The sequence below is a fragment of the Kryptolebias marmoratus genome, linkage group LG18, assembly GCF_001649575.2.
Source record: "Kryptolebias marmoratus isolate JLee-2015 linkage group LG18, ASM164957v2, whole genome shotgun sequence".
In the NCBI taxonomy this organism is placed as follows: domain Eukaryota; kingdom Metazoa; phylum Chordata; class Actinopteri; order Cyprinodontiformes; family Rivulidae; genus Kryptolebias; species Kryptolebias marmoratus.
In genome coordinates, this window is record NC_051447.1 from 12,210,944 (window position 1) to 12,232,809 (window position 21,866).

Genomic DNA, 21,866 nt, shown 5'->3' on the forward strand with positions numbered 1-21,866 from the left:
GGGTTAGGGCCCTTTGGCCCAGGGCTAGGGTTGGGGTCTCCTTAGGGTTGAATGGGTTAGGGCCCTTTGGCCCAGGGCTAGGGTTAGGGTCTCCTCAGGGTTTAAGGTGTTAGGGCCCTTTGGCCCAGTGCTAGGGTCAGGGTCTCCTCAGGGTTCAAGGGGTTAGGGCCCTTTGGCCCAGGGCTAGGGTCTCCTCTGGGTTTAAGGTGTTAGGGCCCTTTGGCCCAGGGCTAGGGTTAGGTTCCGTGACTGTCCTACATTTGGTTGGCCGCAGCCATATTTTATGCATCAATTAAATTTTCCTCAAAAAATAAGTGAAGTACCTTGTTTTCAATTTCATTTCAATTTAGACTATTTTTAAAAATCATATTTGCATACTTTACTCAACAAATCTAACTGTAAATACTTACCAACATATCAAAGTTATTCAATTTTTTCCATCTCAAATAGCTTGCCATTGTTGAACAATTTGCTGTTTTTGTAGGTAAACAAATGTGTGTAGAAGTTCACAAATTTTGCTTGCAAATCTTTAACTCAAAAATGCATTAACCATAAATATGAGAAAACTATTGTGCAAATTTTGCTTATGATTTTTTTATGGGTTTTCATGACATTGCAAAGAGTTTCACTGTTGTTAAATCTCTTCTTAAAATTCATTTCTTCTGTTTGGCCTTGTGCCTCTTGTGAGATGTTGACTTTAGTTTATTTTAAATTGTTTTAAATGGTTTGGATTTTGTCATAGTGTTGTTCCATCTTTGTCTTATGGCTTTTTTGTTTTATATGACTACTTTTATGTTTTATCTATTATGTCTTATTCATTTTTCTGTAAAGCACTTTGGTCTTGGACTGGACTAGATTGGTAAGAAAACCTTCAGCCTTGCCTCCATTTTCTGAAGCAACACCCATTCAGCTGACACCCATCAGTACATGGAAGTTTCTTGTTTGCACACCATAAACAGGAACATACTTCACACCTCCTGATTGATTGTGCTGCTTGCAGTTTAAATGTGAATATTTACAAGTGCAAATTAAACAAAAAGTAGCATAGAGTCAATGTGTAGCCCTCCCAGTCTTTGGCCTTTAAAGGTCATTTCCAGACTGATAGCCGACTTTTCTCATGTGCAAAACATCAACATCATCAAGTAATGCTTTCCAATACTTTGATTTTTATGTGTTAAGCCAGTTATAGGTTGTTTTTTTATTTTAAAGCTGCATTTCTTTAAAAGTAAAAATGCTATAACATCTACTGTTCTACGGTTGTTGAGAATTATGTTGCTTTATTTTATCATTCAGTGTTGCAGAGTTTCAAGAAAATGGGTTTTCCTACTGCCAACTAAAAAGGTCTGATATTGAAACAATTTCATGATAAGCATGAAAGAAGGTGAAATAAAAAAATAAAGGTGGAACTGAATATTTTTCTTTGTGATTTATTAACTTGCTTTTTATTAACTTGCTTGGGAACATTACAATAAACAAAACTGAAAATGCAGACAGCTTCACAATCAGCATCAAATTTCTAATTATTTAAATTTTGTGGGTTAAATAACTATGTCATGCATATTGTATCATCCATTTGGAAGTTAGGAAATGTAAGTATCATCCTCATCAAGCACACAATCTAGCCATATCTGAGGATATTAAGATCCTTTGATATTTCCACCCAATTTCATGAACCTATTGCCTTTAATTACCCTTGCAATTATATACTGACCCACAGAAGCAGCCCCTATTGTGGAGGTTGAATGGTTAGATGACAGGATTGAAGAGAGATGACTTTACAGCTGGGGTTTGCTGGTGGTTAATGTGGCAGGTCAGTTCATTCATTTCAACTGCATTAGTCTTCGTTGTCGATTTGGGGTGTCAGCACCTCCGCCAGGCTATCACCATGCTGTTACCTGGACTAAAGAAGGGATCTAAGAGGGAAAGGAAAGCCCATGTTTGACCAAATAGAGACTGATGGACAAGGTGTGACACTGAGGCCCGGCCACTTAACAGGCTCTAATGGTTGTACCAGATTACCTGTCGAAGCCAGCCCATTGCCATCCAAATCACCATCTCGAATTGATAGCACCAGCAGTGCTACAGAAAAATAGCTGTGATCCGCTCGCTCTCAGCCTCAGATCTGATGACCTCCCTCCTGCATTTGAAATGCCATTTTCCCACCTGTGCGTTTCAAATTGAGTTTAGGCATGCTTAATATTCCACTCCTCTGATATCTATGAGCTGTGCGTGGGTGGTCTGTAACATTATTCACCATTAAGTATAGAATATTAGAATGTGTCACTCATCCCAACTTTATTTTGCTACACAAAAAGACAGCAGGTCATAAATCCTGAGACAGTGCAAAATTAACTTATTACTCTGAGATAAAACAAAAGTGGGAGGCCCACGTTTTGCACAAAGCTGGAAAGACTGCAGCAGCTCAGAACTGGAAGATAGGATGTGATTTCAAGCAGAAGGATAAGTGCATTTACTGCTTTGCTTCACAATATTCTCACCTCCTATACGTGTGCTGTGACGCAATTCAAGAAGTAACTGTGAAATCAACTTGTAGAAATACAGAACCCTGAGGCATTATTTAAAAGTACTGTGCACTAGTAGTCATTTTTCTTGAACGGAGCACATACAATACTTTATCTGAAATCCTTGAGGGTGAAATTACTAAGGCCAATGACTTTATGAAAAGAGCCCCATTATTCCTTTAGAAAAGATCAACCCTAATACCAAGGCTTCAAAATGTTCTGGACTTTTTCATTCATCCGCTGTTTCAACAGCTAGCATCTAGAGAAGTCTGATTTGGCTCAACATCTCAATGCTGAAAGAAATGAAATCCACAGGCACTCAACAGCCTGTCATAACAGCCACTTAGTAAAGAGGTAATTGAACATAAAATGGTAGTTCAGCGCTCATTCATTCAAAAATGATGCATATTTTAGAAAGTATTATGTGACCAAACTGTTGACTCAGTTTGCTTCAAACACTGGGTTTTATATCCAGTTTTGGAAGTGGGCCAGCCACACACTGTGCAGCATGATAAGGCAACTACAGCTGTTACCTGCAGCTTAGTAAACACACAGGTACTATAGTTTCTTTTTTTAGAAGTGGCTAAACTAGTAAAAGAAAACCAAATTTACAACATTTCTATAGTTTAGGATGACACATCTCAAAATAATATAATAGAAAAAAACCTTAAAGCTGAAGTGTGGAAACTTGGGAGGGTCAGTACTTTGTAATAAACTATTTGACAATGTCACAGCTTGTGCTTTTTCTACCAGACAGGCATCTGTCAGTTGTCTCAAAAGTGTTTTTGTTTTATTGTTTTTGTTTTTTATTAGCAAATAGCTTTTTCTGGTTCAGAATTTATTCATGTTGCACACACTGCCTCTTTCAGCCTTTTTGAATTATGTTTAGGTCAGGAGAAGTGTAAGTAGCTTGGTAAAACCTTCAGCTTGTGCATTTAAAAGTAGTCCATCATGGACGTGCACAAAACAAAAATGAGCTATTCTTTCATTTCTTGCTATAGATTGCTTATGCATTTTGTTTTCTCTGGAGAAAATTACCTTTTAGCAATTGATTTAAACAGCGACACGGAAAGTTTAGAGGAAAACAGAAGTTTGGTCCTCCAGGAAATATATGGGTGGTTTATATAATTTAACAGGTCAAATCTTTGGTCACCCTTAATGAATAACAATTAAAATCACAAACACATGAAACATAATGCTATGCTCAGCACAACAACATGGTGCCTGCTGCGTGTCATTGTTTGCCGGGGTGAGAGCTTTAATTACACTCCACACAGTTTGCAGCATGAAGCCTAATAAACTGGAGTGTCAATCTCAAACTCATTTATGGGTTTACGCTGCATCTCTGATTACGTTAATCAATGATACTGAGCCGCAGTGGAAACATGACACCGTGATGGATTTTCCTCCCAACCTGATGAAGTTAGAAGTATTTTTATGGACTTAATGTGATCAGAGAGAGAGTGATTAGTACTTTAATTAGCCTGTATCAAAATGCATTTGAGCAAGGCACTAAAACAACGCTAATGGATGTGGTCCGAAAGAGAGAGTGAGAGAAGATTGAGATAGTTCAGCTTTTTAGCATGTTTGGCTTAAAATATAAAAATACTGACTAAAATAAAGATCATTGAATGCTACAAATACTACAAGTGATGTAGATGTATTATACTTTACATGACATCATTACTATAGTGCTTTTTAGAAAGCATTTTAGAACATTTAACAAGCTTCAAAAATTATTAGTCTTGAACATAACAAAGCTGAAGTTACTAACACTACATTTTTAAGCCAAAAGGACAGCAGTGCTTTAAAGAATGAGTCTCTATTTAAGGATCAGTTTCCCATCTAAACACCAACAACACGATAGTGAGACAGATGTGAGTTTTACATAAAGTGACAGTGTGGTGCAGTGCTAAATGCACAATTTTTATCTATCAGTGGAGAAAGATTCAGAATCATTAAAAACCTGGGTACTTAGTTTTTGAGTTTTCTAATTAGTGAGTTTTTTAATTATTCATTCTGTTACTCAAGATAACAAACTCCATCAACCTGAAAATGTAAATGCAATGCCTGAAAGTACAGAACATTTGAAAATTACTGAGTAATAACAAACGCGGCAGTACTTCACACAGTTCCATTTTACCACATTTGCTAAGGAGTTTAGGAAGTTGTTGCTATTAGCTTGTCTATTAGTGATTTAAATAAATTATGAGATAAATTTGTAACCAGAAATGAGGCATTAGCCATTTAAAAGTGAATAACTTGTGAAGTTTATTGACCCCAGATTTGCTTTTAATTCAGTCTTGGCTGAACTAATATAATTTGTAGTTATTTGTAGGTTATCTGTCTTCATATTGTTCAGTCAGCACTTCACTTCACAAGCAGCTGCACTGTCCCATCCGTGGTGAACATTTACCCTTGTCCCTTTGCTAAAAAATCACAAAACGTCATGCTCTAGCATCTTATCAAGTTTGATTTTTCAAATACAGTATGACCAGCAAGATAAAGATGAAAAAGAATATTGCGTTGCTTTTGTTGTCTTTTTCTCTGAAGTACTGTTGTAATGTTACCACAAAGATATGATGCATCGTAAATACCACCAAGAAATCTTGTTTAGAACTTACAACATTTTTCAAAATAATTCAAAATATTTTCATCATGTAATGCAGTAATAGACTATTGACACCTTTATAGTATTTTTACAGTCTTGTGATATTTACAGGTAACTGTGTCTTTTGCCTTTTCTATGTTTAACTCAAAGCCTTAATTTTTCCTGAAATCAGATTGACTTTTCTCAAAAGACCATAAAATGTTTTTTTTTCCATTTGCTGCAATGACCCAATCAAGAAATAAATTATTTTTGTCCACAACTTTTAAACAGTTTCCTCTCTGTGTTCATAAGTAATCTTGTAAACATTACATTCTTTCCAGAACCTGCTTTCTCTTGCCTATCAGCAGTTCATAAGTATAGTTTCAAGGGCTAAAGTTGTCTCTTATTTCCAATTAGCAGTGATTGAAATTTTATTACCAAAAAGAGCTGGACTTGGAAAAATAAATGTCAAGACTTGGGAAAATGGGAAGGAGTTTAAACAGATTTATTATGAGCCTGACTTTGATTCTCCCTGCATGTGAGCATGCAAAGGCTGGTGAATGCCAGACAACTTTAGAAATAATGATTACATTCTTATTTTTACTGTGATGTCAATGAATGTTGCACAAACTTACAATTATTAGCAACAATTTACAAAAAAGTGAAATCTTTAAATATTATTATGCGGAAAGAAACAGCATGGGTAATAAGGCCTGTGCATCATAGCTTGATGCCTGTATGCAGGTGAGAGTTGGTGAATTTTGATCACCACTATTATCCTACGTGTCACTGTCAATCATCAGTTTCCTTTTCTCTCCATTTTCCATCCATTATCATTCCTTCCACCCTATAATCCATTATTCAGTCTTTTCTATTCTTTGCTGTGGCCCCACCTTTTTTGTCTTTTAAAAAAGCATCCTTTACATAAATGGTGACAGATTGATGAACCTTTGCAATTTAATGCTTAATTGACTTATTTCTACTGAAGTCCTGAGGTTTCATTTTGGCACACTGTATGCGTCTCTAAAACACATTTGCCTTGTAGTCATGTATTTTCTATAATTGGCTGGCACTCACCCTGCCACATCTGCCACAGAGAGTCAGTGCAACTTAACAGACTGTAGGTGTAGGAGTGCTGCTGCCCACACACACTCAGCCTGGTTTAGGGTTCAAGACGGTGCCAGTTAAACATCAGCTGCTTGAACCCTCACTGCGACCTTAACAGCCTGCTGAAAACCAGGCCAGATGGCACCATCCACTAGGGAGCACGTGGCACCTCATGACAGGGCCCTTCAAACGTCAGCATTTCCACTGAATTATGGAGACATGGGAAATATGGAGGGCTCTCCTTTAAAATTAACACTACACAACTCTTAATGAGATCGAGTGTCTGTGGAAGCTATGGCCGTTGCTGCTTCTGGCATTCTGAGGTGTCATTGTCACATTTTTGCCATCTCTATTGTATTTTGAAGCTTTATCTTTGACACCCAGGCCTCTTCTGTGCTGCTGTGAGGGCACAGTGTGATCCTATCAAAGGACATGTTAACTGCTGTGTTAAGCCTTAATGAAGAATAGATTATGACATTACTATGCAAAGCACATACCGTCCCCACGCTGAGGGAAAGCCCGTAAAAGCCTGATAAGGGCTTTTTCTGCTGATCTCATGCAAACATTGTTACTCCTAGGGGGGTTGTTTTGGCCTGGCTCAGTGTTTACAATGCCATTGATCACTCAGACATGTTTGGTTTGCTGACTGGGTGCCAAAACAGTTTATATACATATACATATATACATATATATATATAAATAAACTGGTATTTATGCACAAACAACATAAACACATACTTGTGGAAGAATAATGATATATTTTTTAGATAAAGTGATTTGTCTTGACCTTTGACCTTTTCATCTCTCAATCATTCAAACCTTAAGATAAAAAGGTCAGGTTCAAGTCTCCCATTTGTCCCATAATTAACTCTCTGAAGTCTCCTTGAGCTGATTTTACATTTCAAACTCCTCAAAATTCTTTTTTTTTTCATACGCTCCAGATTTTTTTAAATTGACAGATATTGCATTCTTAAAATCCATTAAATTTATTTTTCATGTTGCAAATAATAGACTTTGTGGTTCTATTCATTTTTTATTATTATTAAAAAGGAGAAATATATAATTTACCAGGGTTATTTATATTTGAAAGTTTTCTAGTTCTAAAGATGTGTTTCTGTTCTGGGTTTCAAATTATGGAAAAGTCTTAGAAATGAGTTGAAAACTAAGTAATCATTATTGGGTTTTTTTTTTGTTTTTTAATTAAAATTTTGGTTAAATATGAATTAGAATGTTAAGTTATTTTATGTGAAGATTGTATTATATTTAAAATCTGAGGAATCATTTACTGAGTTTGTATTTTTTTCTTCTTTTCCTGTCTCTTCAGGAGTTCTGAGTGAATTTTTAATTTCACATTGGATCGGCATAAATAAGCATTGGCTTCTGCCTATTCCTTTTTCAGTTGTTGTTGTTTTATAATGTCTTTGTTACTGTATTTGTTTCATTTCATTTTATTTTTATACAATTAAAACAAGTTGAATTATTTTTTATTTATTAATTTTTTAAATATACTCATTCAAACATTTTTTTGAAAACAGCAACCCATTTTACCAATCACCAAACTCAAGAAAAACTAATTTTAACCTGTACTTTAACATTAGTGATTTCAGATCACAGATATTTAGATGAAAGGCTTCTTAAATTACAACAATAAAGTCTATTATCAGTGACTTTAAATGTGGGCTGGGAATAATCCTTTTCTTTTAGTTTTGGCTCACAATTGGTTGTTTCATTTACTGGGCTTCTGACTTACAAACACCACTCCAAATATTACTATCAAGCATTTCAAACATGCTGCAAACATGGCTTTGTCATTATTCACTTTAATGGAAGTAAGGAGCCAACAAAAATTAAGCCTATCCCAAACTTATTTCCTCTCATCTAGATCCATCATCATTGAAGCCTCATGTGTTCTTTCCTTTCAAACATAGCACCTTTTCAGAAGCCTCCAATTTGACTGTGACTTTGTGCTTCAGTCCATAAACATACACACATTCAACCAGTGAATGATGACGTACATCAAAAGCTGTCCATCACTCACTAATGATCTCGACAGGACATTAGTTGCAAGGCATGCCATCTTATGGGGAGAGATAAAACAGAGACAGAGAGAGAGAGGGATAGTCAGAAGCCTAGTGAGTGTGTGTAAAGAGGACATGATATACGAGATGGGGTGGACTGTTGCACCTTTCATCATCTCCTCCATAAAGTCCAGTCAGTCATGAAATGAGGACGTTAAAATACTACAGCAAATACAACCATCAAACTGTACAGCTAGCTGCCAGACAGCAAACATGTCTGCAGAGATGGATACAACCCTGATTGGACCTAATAAGTTGCAAATTCAAATATGTTGGAAAGGAAGACAAAGCACAGTTGCTAATAATAAAGAATGGATGAAGCAGTCACCCAGTCTTGTTAAGATTGTGATTATATCTAATTTTTTACAGGCAGAGTTGACCCGTGATGCAAATTAAATTTGCAATTCCAATCGGTACTTAGGCTGCAAAAGAATTTTTAAAAAAACATGCAATTCTTTACATGGCTTATTTATAAGTCGACAATACGTATGCAAAAAAAATTTCATCTCAAGTTTTTTTTCTGTTTCACTGGGAGGTGTTTAAGTATGCTTAAATAACATTTCTCAGTAACGGAAGTAAGCACTAAAAGAAGGCACGCTAAAAGCAATAAATATTTCCAACTAAAACTCTTCCATCTCAATCATCAAGAACTCAAATGCGCTGATGACATTCCAATTTAAAATTACATTTAAAATTTACAATTTAAAAAAAATGTGTTACGGCCCCAGGCCTCTTGAGGCTCCCTTTTGGTTATGCAGGATCAGCTGTGGAACCACACCTTCTTGATTGGCTGTCTGAAGGCTGCTGGAGAGCAGTTACATCACTGGAGAGCAGCTACACCATTGGACCAGCAGAGGACTGTCAAGTCAATCAGCTGGTGATGAGGCTCACCTGCACCATATAAAAGGCTCCTGGATTCATTCCTCTGGGGGGACAGCTAGTTGGAAGAGGTTCTGTGAAGCTGTCCCCATTAGCTTGGGTTTTTTTTTGCAACTGCTTCAAGCAGATACTGACTAGGTTGGTCTTGTTTCTGTTTGTTTAGTTCAGCAATCTTGACTTTGCTCTAGTTAACTACCAGTTGGAAGCTTGTGGTTGGGAGGCTTGGTGCTCCCCGTAGCATTTCCTTTGTGTGTTCTTTTGTTTTCCCTTTTGGGGTTATTTTTTTGAGTTTATTTTGAATGGACTTGATTGAACAACTTTTGTACCTTTAATTTGCACTTGATATTCTTGAGTTAATCATTTTGTGTTGCATTAATCGGGTTAAATTGTATTGTTTTGTGAAATTTTATTTTGTAATAAATAATTTTACCCTCCATTTGTTCCTCTGGACACATTTTATGTTATCGCCCCTGGACCCCTAGACCTTGGGGCGTAACATAAGGTAAGAAAAATATATGTATCTGTGGATGAAAACATTTGCATGTGTGCATATGTGCAGTAGGTGAGAGGAATTTATGAAGACCGTAAACCCACAGATGCTTGTTGATGCCTGCTACAACTCCAAACACACACCAGACACACACACACACACACCCAAACACCCATTACACCCTGCTACTCTGCCTCCTTTAGTTTACTGCATTGCGCCAGCAGTGGTTAGCTCATAGGCATGAGACAAAGAAGAGAGGGGGGAAAAAAACAGAAAAAAACAGAGCTTCAGAGGGAGAAGTCACAAATTAGAAAGTAAAACATTCACTGGTAGTCTGCTCCTATAGATTTTCTTTTTCCTCTTCATTGATTCTTCAGATACATTTTTTAATACACCCTCATCAATAGCACTGGTGGTCTGACAAATGCATTTTTCAAACACTTGGCAGTCAATAGTCATTTACTCTGTATCTCTGTCCCTTGAGTAAAGGGTCTCAATCAATTGAGGTGATGAAAATTCAGATAAATCAGAAACAGGAATGAAGCAGACCTCTCTTCTTTATCCAATATGGCTTAGTACAAGCAGCTGTGTGAAAAGCCAATATGTGAACTCACAGCTGTGTGCCGAGGAGCTACAACTAGCTGGTTATTACATGGTTAAATTTTCAGTGCTTGAATAGAAACACTCATTCTTCTGTGTTAAAAACATGATGCTGCAAAATACAGATAAGATGATCACATCAGGAACAATGAGAGCTGAAGCTTTTAAGCTAAAGTAAAAATTTCAAATAGATTTAAAAATGCAAAAACTGCAGCTTTTGCCAACTAAAAAATAATGCATAAACGTCAATCTAAATAAAGTTATACCAGTGGAAATTGTCTTTTTCCAACTCTACTACTGAAAAAAACTTTTAAAATAGCATTTGTCACAAGAGAAAAGTTTTTCCCCAACTTATTTCCAAATAGTTTACCAAGGCCTTGTATGCTTCAGTTGGGCCTGCTCGTTTTGTATTTTGCCAAAACTATTTTGGTAACCACTTGTTCTTTGTATGTACAATATTAAATAAATGAAAAATGAGCAAAAACTACCATCTAAACCATTATTTTTGACAGTCATCTCATGATTAGCAAATTTATTAATCAATTCACTTCATTATTTTAGGTTACCAAGGTCTTATCACTGACATCCTACACCTTTAAAAGGAATTTGTTGAAAAAAAAAATAACAAAAACTTGGCATTCGGTAAACACATTTGCCAAACACGTACAAGTCCCTGCCAGGCCTTTAGAAAACACATATTCAATCCAAAAAACTGTCAGCCTTGAGAAAACAGATATTTTTAACATGTATAATTAGATCTGATGCACTGTTGCCTCTTTTCAACCTTCTTTAACAAAGTATTACCACTGTGTTGCGACAGATGGTAAGTAGATTTACAATCTAAAACTAGATCAAGTTTTCTTTCCACTAATTCAATTAAGTCTTAATCATATAATGCAAATTGAAAATTCAATATATTGTAATAATTGTTTAACAACAAAATTTCTATACCAAAACCCACTGCAAGATACCCTTTTCTAAAAAAAAATACAAAAAGCAAAAAGGCAAAAATTATATGAGCAAACAAAATTTAAGCACTAGTTTTATTTCTCTGTTTTTTACTGCTGCTACTTCAAACTTCATTGATGCACATCCTAGTCCACCATACTGTCACCATTTCGACTCAAACTAAAGGACAATTAGAACCCACGGAGACCTAATTACAGCCAGGACCAAGACTCTAGCTTTTTCCTAATGGAGCAGTGGAGCACATCCTCAGGGCAAAATCTTCTTGCCAGTTAATTATGCCATTATTCTAGACTGATGGAGGAAAGGTTTGAAGTTAACTTGACCTCAAGGAACACAGAGCAAAAAGAAGAGATGCCCTGTAGGGTCATACAGCCCTGACTCCCTGACTGCTCTCCTTCCACCTCTCCTCTCTATTCATCACCAATGAACAGTAAGAAAATTGAATAATGAAATGTTGACCCTGGTTTGAATTAAGCAAGTACGCTGTCCATTGTAATCTTCCCTCCCTGCTCCTGCCTAATGAATCTGGTTACTTGCAGATTACTGCAGTGGATTTTGCAGTCACTGATTGTGAATATGAATGAGGTCGGTAATGGGACTTGGGTAAGCACAGCACTGCCCCTTGAGTGGCGTTGGACCTAAAATGTAACTTTTATTATACACAGTTGTATGCCGTTTATCAAAGGGAATGATTCACTGCTTGCCTAAAGGATTTATTCAAAGCTTGTCAATACAAATACTCCAAGACCTTTTTAAACAAACCATTGGCCCAGAATCATAAATCAAAATCACTACATCAAAAATCCCAGAGGCAGTTTAGGATGAATTTTATAGCTCCTCCTTCCTTCCTACTTCCAGAGAGAGTGCTGTCACTCCAAAGCTATAATGGATCCCTAACAAACTCCAAACCCCGTGTCAATACATTTAAACCACATTATTGCTTCCTGACCTTTGACTTCCAAGTGAAGTAAAGCAGAAAGTGCTCCTATCTATGAAGCTCTGTCATAAATCTTATGCATGCACACAAATGCACAGCATTGCACCGGAGGAGTGGATAGTATATATATAACATTAAGTGTGTAAATGACCAATACATCCTCCAAACCCAGCTTCCAACCACTGGACTCAAGCTTGTAACTGACTTACTGGCCATTATAAGAACTCCATACATAGCTAAGTGAAAAGTTTTAGTATGTTGCCAAAGTTTAGTAAGTGGTAATATATAAGCCTCAGGCTTTGAAGTAGCAAGTAAAGTGAGGAAGGAAAATATCACACAATCTGTTTCTTTCTTTTTTTCAGGTGGTATCTCAATGTGCTGCGACTGTTTTGAGACTAGTTGGTGAAAAAGAACTCCCTCACAATTGCAGGAAATTTGTGAGAAAATATGGAAATTTTCAGCTGCAGTCTCACTAAACTCAGAGCTACCACTTAGCAATGCATTTGCGCTTTGAGTAGACAATTTTTGAAAATCCCAACATATTTTTGAGTGCACTGCATGCAAAACTGCATTTTTGGCCATGTATATTATTTTATTTTGTTGTCCACCTCTACCCACCCATGCTCCTGTGCTCTGCCCCCACATTTTTAATTTAATCTGCTGAAGTACACTATTGAAAGATAGGAAGATTTGGATGAGTTTTTCAATTATTAATATTTATCACCAGCATGGGTCTGGACATTTGCCTCAGATGTTTTTTGTCAGAGGAGGGTTCCTGTGCAGGTGTCAAAATACAGTTTTAGTGTTTCTGAGAAGTGTTGGAGATGCCTGAGGCAACGTTCAGATGGGTTCCAGATGGGTTGGAGCTGCCTACAATGACTTTGTGACTACTTCAATAGAAAAGTCATCACACAATTTTTTTTGAACATGTTTAAAACTCAAGCAACAGGACTGTGTGACACTGTGGCTCCCACAAGTAAGTTGAGAATCCCACAAAAATCACAAGACATTATGGAGACATTTGGAAGATTCCTTCATAAATGCCATTTGCCAGCCTTGTGAGATACCACCTTTTTAGTCATTCACAAAATCCTCAAGGAAGAATCCAAGTCTCACATTGAAATTTTTGTGTTCAAACATTGGCAGACTGCTTTAACAAATTCACTCGTCATCAAACCTTAAAAACACTCCATCAGGGGAAATCCGGTCTCCACATTACTTACTCCTAACAAATGATGTGCCTGCAATTGCACTATGGCCAGAAAAAAAAAATTGCAGAGGAGAGGTGATGGAATGGAAGGCCGAGTTCAACTAATTACCTGATGATGGAATTTTAGTGTCTCCTTCATTATAAAGGAGCTTCTAAGTGTTATTGATCTTAGGAGGAGTGTCTCAGGGCAATGTGGTATTAGAGGGTCCAACTGCTCTGGGGCCATACATTATTCAACAGGCATTCTGAGATGGGGCTTTGCCAGGGCCCTGCCAATTCCTCTCAGGTGGCCAGGGAGTTGCTGTAACTCTCCACACACCACACCCTTCCTCATCATTCACACAGACAGGCTAAATTCTCACATTAAAGCATTAATACATTGCATGTGCAGGAGTGGGTATACACAGAAACAAAAAAGGCTCAACGGCTTGACTCTTTTTGCTTAGACAACGGGCAGTAAATTTTTCGTTTTGCAGTCTGATCGACTTCACACTCCACAGAGGGGTTAATCTATAATGAACTGACTGATCCTGCTGTCTTCTTCCATTTCCAACAAGTCATTTATGGACACCAGCCTTTCCCAGCAAAGACATTTGAGAATTAAGGCTTGGCGCCAATATGGTGAACAAATATATAAAGTGAAAGTACGACAAACAAAAGAGATTAGTAACAAAGTTTTTCAACAACTTTTATAATAATCATAAAATTAAGATTTTTTAAATCAAATCAAAATACATCTTAAAGACAAACATTAAAGACTAACTTAATACATTAAAAATAACTTTCACTGTCAGCTTTTTATAGTTGCCATTTGCCTTTTACTTATTTGTAAAGACTTACATTTGTTGACTTGCTAATTCCTTTTCATTGAGTTCTCTGATTACAATAGACCTGCAGCTAAACCATTAACTCTACAACTATAAAAAGCAAATGTAAATGTTTACACTTGTCAAACAGAAATCAAATCAAGACATGTAATTTAGAAACCAAGAAAAATGAATAAAGAGCTTGTCAATCATAAATCAAAACTGTTTTTATCAGCTTATTTCTTAGGATAAAATACTTAATCTTTTGAGGACTTCTAACCAAGAAGTGAGAACAACAAAAGGAGGTCTCATCTTTTTGTCCATACTTCTTTGTTTAGCCATGGCTTCTGGTGAAGTGGGCTTAGTCTTGTATAACGTATCTTTGTTTTCACTGATTGCAATTATCTAGGAGATCAATGGGTGTTATCAATACCTTACAGCAATTAACATTTAATATCCTTCCACAGCCACTTACTCCATTAATGGCTGATTGATTATGCAAGGCTTGGGAGTCCTGCGGCTGGGAATGACATGGATCCATTCTGTCTGTCAAAGTAAAGCCTAGCTGCTCTGCTGCAGAACCTCTGACTCTATTTAATACCTTATCGATATGAGGTTACTTTAACCAGAGTGAGGAAGATCTCGAGGTCCAGGAAATTATTTTGTTTGTAGGCTGCTGGTTGCCCTAATACTACTACAATTACTTTTTCCTTCCTCTGTCCATTTGTGTATTCCCATTGTATGTATTTCTTGCATTTCCCCACCACATATCTGCCACCACTTCCTTCAATCCCTGCAGTTCTTCCTAATCTAATCAGAACTGATGTATTTTCAGAGCAAGGAACTGCTTTCCATTTCAATCAAATTCCATCCTTTCAAAAGAACCCATAATGCAATCCTTCCGCACAAAATTCAGGCCCAATTTAAGCCCTAAAGACTGCAGATGACTGATAAACACTCCACTTCATGTCATCTTCTTTCTTGTGGCTCTACTTTGCTGCAGTGCATCATCATGAATAAGCTCTGTGCTCTCTTTGGGCAAAGGCAAACTTTAAATTGGCTGAAGAGGACAGGTTCATGAACAGGGTTGTGGGAGGGGAAGTAAGCAATACTGACAGGTAGAACATTTAAAGAAATGTAATTGGAAGACACAACAAGTCTCAGTTGGGTGGACAGGTCTCAAGAACATCCTCTCCATTACCAAGTGAGAGAGATAGTGGAGCAGAGATGGTGTGGGTGGGGGTAGAAAGGGACTGGGAAGGTTTCGCTTAATAAACACTTTGTTTTCTGCTGACGATCAGAGGCGCAGACCGAGGGATTCATTGAGGGATCAATAGACTGATTTGTTCCGGGCTCTCCGTGTTCATCAGACCCATACTTCTCCCTTGGGTCGAGGATATGGGGACTAAAAAGAAGAGGGCATGAGAAGGAGGAGGGGTGATGGGAGGAGAAACACACTGATATTGTGTGAGGAAAGAACAGAAGAACAGTAGGAGGGTTGACAAGTCAGAATATCAGACAGACAAATGATTATGGGATGGAATAATGAATGAAGAAAATGACACTGGTGTGGGAGGGGAAATGACTGCAAAGTAAGGGAACAGCAGAGGATTTGAATAGATTGATGGTTAGGAATGAAGCTAAATGACACCAGTCATGCCAGGGTGAACATATCACTTCAAATTTCAGATCAATCACTGGCTGAAGAAACAACCTACATTCTGCAGAACAACCTAAATCTACCATTCCATGAAATGAAGCAAAACATATACTTCACTCAAACATACTTTTCTAATCATTTTTTTCCTGACAACCAACACAGCTTTGTCTAGGTATCTTTAAAAAAAACTATTTCTCTACTCCCTGCTTATCTCACTCTAGGGGCAACTTTATTCAAGAAGAGATGATGAGCGGAGGAGGGGAATGGTTTGATAATAGCATAGCAATTTTGTGTCTTCTTCACAAAAGCATAAGAGGCCTGGGTGCATAATGGCAGCAAGCAATTGTATCTGCAAAGATTTCCATTGCCATTACAGCATTGTTCACCGATGTAGGATTTGATGTCAGTCAAAAAGCTATAACACCGTAAATCACTGTCTGTACCTTCAAGGGTTTCTTGACAACAAAAAAGAAGCATTATTGCTCTACAGGACATGTAGATCCAATTTAATCAATGACTGCACCATTCATAATTGCTCATCTTGTGCCATTTAAATGCCCAGAAAAGGATCATGGTAAAGGTTGTAATCTAATGGGAAATTAAAGCTATTTTGTCTGTACATAATTATGAATCAGAAGAAAAAAGGCACAACAATAACCTTTGGCTTTGAAAGCAGCTTTAATAAAGATAGGGAGAAAAGTTTATATTTTAAATAGTTATAGCAGTTATGCATCTCAATGAGACTATTTCAATTTTACCCTTTTATCAAGGAAACAGTCCCAGGGTAAGCTGCTTATTTTGTTTTTCCACACTAGCAGTATTTGTGTATTGCTAAAGACAATGACTAATCATTATAATATAGAGAAAACAGATAAACTAAGCAGAACAAAGCATTGTTCTTATATATCATGCATAAACAAAAAATACCTAATTATTGCAGAGTTTATAAATATAACCAATCATGATGCAATACTGGTAAATACAAAAAGACTAGAGAAAAAAGTTGTTTTTATTGTTTGTTTTTTTCAAGACTCATCCTTTTCTTTTTCTTTTACCTCCAGCTTGTATCATTAATTCCCTTGAGGTTTTCTCCACTAAATAAGTAGCACAGAAAATAAATAGTAAAAATACACAAAAGACTAATCTGCCCTCATAAATGAGGAACACAGCCAGGGGTGAGTAGATAAGAAGCAGCACATAAATGAAAAGTATAAAGGTATAAACGGTCCACAGACTGCAGGTATAAATATGTATTATGAACCTTGCTCCGCTGGTGCATTGCTGTGGGCTTCCATTCTTCCTTGTGGAAAACAGACATGGATGCTGTGTTTTAACCAATCAAATTTGCCCATGGGCAGGTCGTTTTTGATGCAGGGGTGCACAGTAATTTCAGCCAATCCGTTTCTGTGACTACTGGGGCTTCTGGGTCAGTGAAGAGGGAAGTGGTATAAGGAGGAATTCACCAGGCAACTGGAGTCTTAGCCTTTGGCTGCAAATATGCAGTAAATCCCTGAAAACTACCGTTTCTGTTTATCACTGCAAAGCTTGCCTGATTGTTTCACTACACACCTGTGTAAAACTTCCCAACAAGTTAATAATTTTAAACTTTTTTCCCCTTTTATGCTGTTTTACACTATAACATTTTACATAGCAATATATATATATATATATATATATATATATATATATATATATATATATATATATATATATATATATATATATAGCTATCATATTTGGGGTGAGGTTTCCACAGGGGGGACTTTTTTTGCTTATATTTGAATTTGTTGTTTTTTGTGTAGCTCAAAGTGTTTGACAAACAAAGAAAAATACAGCTAACATGATGATTCATTTGTATTCTAAAATCCAATACTTTACTTCAATGTAATCTAGGAATGGGAGAAGAAAATATAACAAAGTGTGGGTTGAAACTGTGTGAAACTTAATGGACAAAAAGATGGCATGCATGTTTAGTTAGCATTTAGACTAAATTTATAACTTATTTTTAAATGAATCTTAGAAGAAGTTACAACTAATTGGCCTTTGACTGGGGGAATTGGCTACTCTGTTGGATCTTGGCACATTATAAGTATAAATTTAAAATATAAATTTGAAAACCCTGTTTGACCCAGAATCCCAAAGTGTTGACAAGTTTGGCACAGACTTTTGCTGATTTAAAAGCAAATGATGGCAAATCACAACAAGCCATTGAGATCCAATCCTGTTTGTTTTTGTTTTTTTTTCAAAAAAGCACCAGTTTATTACTAAAACACGTCTTGTTTTTTTTTTTTGCCTTTTGTTTGAGATTTCTTTTCTTTTCCTAATATTTAACAGCTGATCAAACAAATAAATGTTCCTTTTTAAAAGTCTAATGACAGCACTCCTTGTGTTATAACTATGGATATCAGCATTAAAATGATGGCTGACAGCTTACAGTCAGTCAGCCATTTACAACATCTTTTTCTGTTCTAGGTCTCTGTTTTTAAAATCTAGAATAACAAACTTGGGAAATAGAACATTTCTGAAAAATGTCTCTTTGTAAGGCATCATTTTTAAATCAACAAACATTTAGGTTTGGTAAGCCATGTTAAGATAAAGCCACACTGCCTTTTGTTTTCAGACTGCTGAAGTATGCATCTAGTTGTGCTCAAATGACTCATAATGTCCAAACAGTGCAAGCTGATTCAACAGTTTTAATTTGATTGAGTTTTAGGGTAAAATTCTTAAATCACTTGGCAGTGTGTCATGCTGCAGCTGGTATAGGACTTTAATCAAGTATTGCAACTTCATTTAACATATGGAGTAACAAAAAAAAAACTAGCAGTTATTTCCCACAGGACTGATGCAAACACTTTGAGATGTTACTTGCTGCCATTACAGGAATTCTCATAATTTCTATCAGGCTTTTTCCCCCTCTAATGTGCAATAGGCATAGACTAACATCAAATCTGGACAAACTTTCTACAAGTACACCAATAAATAAAGCAATATAGCCAAAAAACACTGCTTCCCCTTGTGAGGAGAATCAGCTATTGTTTATAAGTCCAGTCACAATTTATAAAATTCAAATATATTTGGCCTTACACAAGTATTCGCCTTCATCTGTGCAGCAGTTCAGTACCATATCGAACGCAATCTTCATGTCTAACAAAAGGAAAAAGAGGCTTAATCTTGTCAAACGCAGCACAAAGCAATCAGAAGAGCTGATCTTCAATGAGGGAGATGGATTATAATCAAATAGAAGCTTGCAGTCTGGCTATCATCCAGTGGAATTAACTGTGGCACATCCTCAGACCATAGAAGGGAAATGAAGAAGCACCACTGATATGAAAAAGGTTTTCAGTGGCTGTTTTTCTTTTGTGTGTGTGTGTGTGTGTGTTTTAGGATGCTTTAGTATGACAGACAGAAATAAAATGAAAATAATAATAAAAATAATCAATCTGGGGATTTTAAGTTCCAGAAATATTCATCCTATTCTTTCACATAAACATGTATATTGTTTATCAATCTGTTCAGAGTTCAGCAAAATGCTTCAGTCAAACAGTGGTCAGACAGAGAACCCTAGCAGTGGATGAATTAATATGGTTACCAGCAAGCAATTCTGAACTCAACTCCATGATAATGTGTGTTGAATTACTTATAATTACTATAAAAATCAACCCTATCTTCCAATAACTGGCCCAAACTGGTGGATAATTCTGTTTAATGCAAGATAAATCTATTCACAGGGCACGTTACCATTTTTAATAGATGCTTAAATAGTGCTTAGCATCTCACTTGCTTGAAAAATCTTTGAAATTGACATTCATTTAAGTCTAATGTAAAGAGGTCATTTTGTATTGCAAACATCTATTTTATAAGTAGTATCTCAAAAGAGGGACATTTTTAATATATTAAAATATTTTCATGCAGAGTACACAAAATACAGTAAAATACAAACTTAAAAACTTAAATAAACACATTGGGCGGATGTGGTTTATTGGTTAGAGCAATCATCCTCCAATGAGAGAGTCAAAGGTTCAATTCCTGGCAACAGTCACATATCTAAGTGTCCCTGGCAAGACACTGAACCCCTCATTGCTTCCGATGTGCCCCATCGGTGTATGAATGGAGTTCAAAGCACTGATTAGACTCTATAGAATAATTTATTCACATTAGCTTTGTAGAGATGTAGTAGAGTAATGTATGAATGTGTGTGTGGATGGGTAAATGACGGCACAAATTGTGTTGTAAAGCGCTTTGAATGGCCTGGTTGGCTAGAAGGGTGCTATATAAGTACAGTCCATTTACTATTTACATTATTATTAAAAACATTTAATATAAAAATGTACCTAATAAACCTAATGCACCTAACCTAAAAATGCCAGAGGCCACTGCCTGGGACTTCAGCACTATGTGCAAACTTTGTGTCCTTATGTATATAACTTAACTTAATTAGTGCCCTTCTATGTGTCCTTTGCATCCTCTCCCTGAGGCTAGAAGTAATTGTCATTAAACAAATGTCAAGAGAAAAAAAACAAAGCCAGAGAAACAAAGGACCATGTTCAGGCAGGACACGAAGGACACAAATTCAGTCAGCCTGCAGAGATTTATTATGGTTTGTTAGGACATATATTTGTGTGTACATTTTTACTGCTATAACAGGAACTCTCTCTGTGAGGTTTTAGAGAGCAAGTCTCACGGGCCTCTGGGTTTCATGCAGCAAGACTATGACCGGATATTAAGACAGAAGGTCTCTGCACTTCACACTCAGTCTGAAAAACCTGGGAATAAATCTGGGAAGAAGCCCATCTAAACTTGTTTTGTCTGGAGTAAAAATATAAATTTGTGAAAATCCATTGAGAAATGTACACAAAAAAGTATCATCTGTCAAAGATTAGATGTTGTAAGTGGATCTGTTTAAGTTTTCCAAACGTTGTCTTTTGGGAAGTCAAAGCATGTAATTATTAATGCCTGAATACATGTGATATACCCAGCTGAATCTAACCAAACAGCAACTCAAAACAAACACAAGTTTTCCAATTAAAGTGTAAACTTTAATTTGAAAATTATAGTTTACATAATTATAGTCCAGATGTCCTGGATGACAATTATGTTCCACAACCACTCATCAGCCTTCAAAGACTATTTGCAAAAATCAAGAAGAATTTAAATTCTATAACATTCATTGTACTGATTTATTTTTGCACGTTTAGTAGATAGAGCAATATATATTTTATTTGCCTAAAAACTTTGCCGAAAATCATCCTGAGTTTTAAAATGCAAATGCATTGCTAAACAATAGTGGACAGTGACAATCAGCCATTTAATTGTAATAAAAATATATTCAGATTTGCAATTGAAATGCAACATACTGTCCACACTGCTCTCTCTTACATGAAACTGTACAGGCTAACACTAACCCCGTGTTCACTTGGTTTTAGATTGATACCAAGTTTTGCATTATCGTACACTACTCGTAGCCAGTCCACCACTAACTTCAGGTCAGTCACAAGCCTCAAGTTTCCACTTGGGTTCAGCCAAGTGCTTCATTTACACTGAGTGCGTACCTGCATTTCAAAATTGCATATCAATTTATCTGGAAAACTACTGCAGTAAACACTTTCAAACTGCATCATTTGATATAGTTCAGGATGACCTTTTTTATGTTTGATTTCATATTTCGCAATGAGTGGCTTTAATGTTAAAAACGGGATGTACTAGCTTGTCATTACCCCTCTAACTGCTAGGGAAAAAAAACTGCTAAAAACAGGTACTTCACAAGGGATAACAAGGGTCCTGGCTAATGGCTTTTCTTAATAATGCAACTTAAAATAGTAATATTTTTTATAATTTATAACAACCGTTTCTGCCATTTTAGCCAGCTATAATTAGTTTGGGCTTTACATTTGGATTTAGCAATGAACCGCAAAAGGTAATGTTATATGAACAATTTTTAGTTTTTTAATGTCTTAAGTAACAGAAGTGAAGCTGCCCAGGTGCACTTACAGTACATACACACCTAAACATTACTAGTGA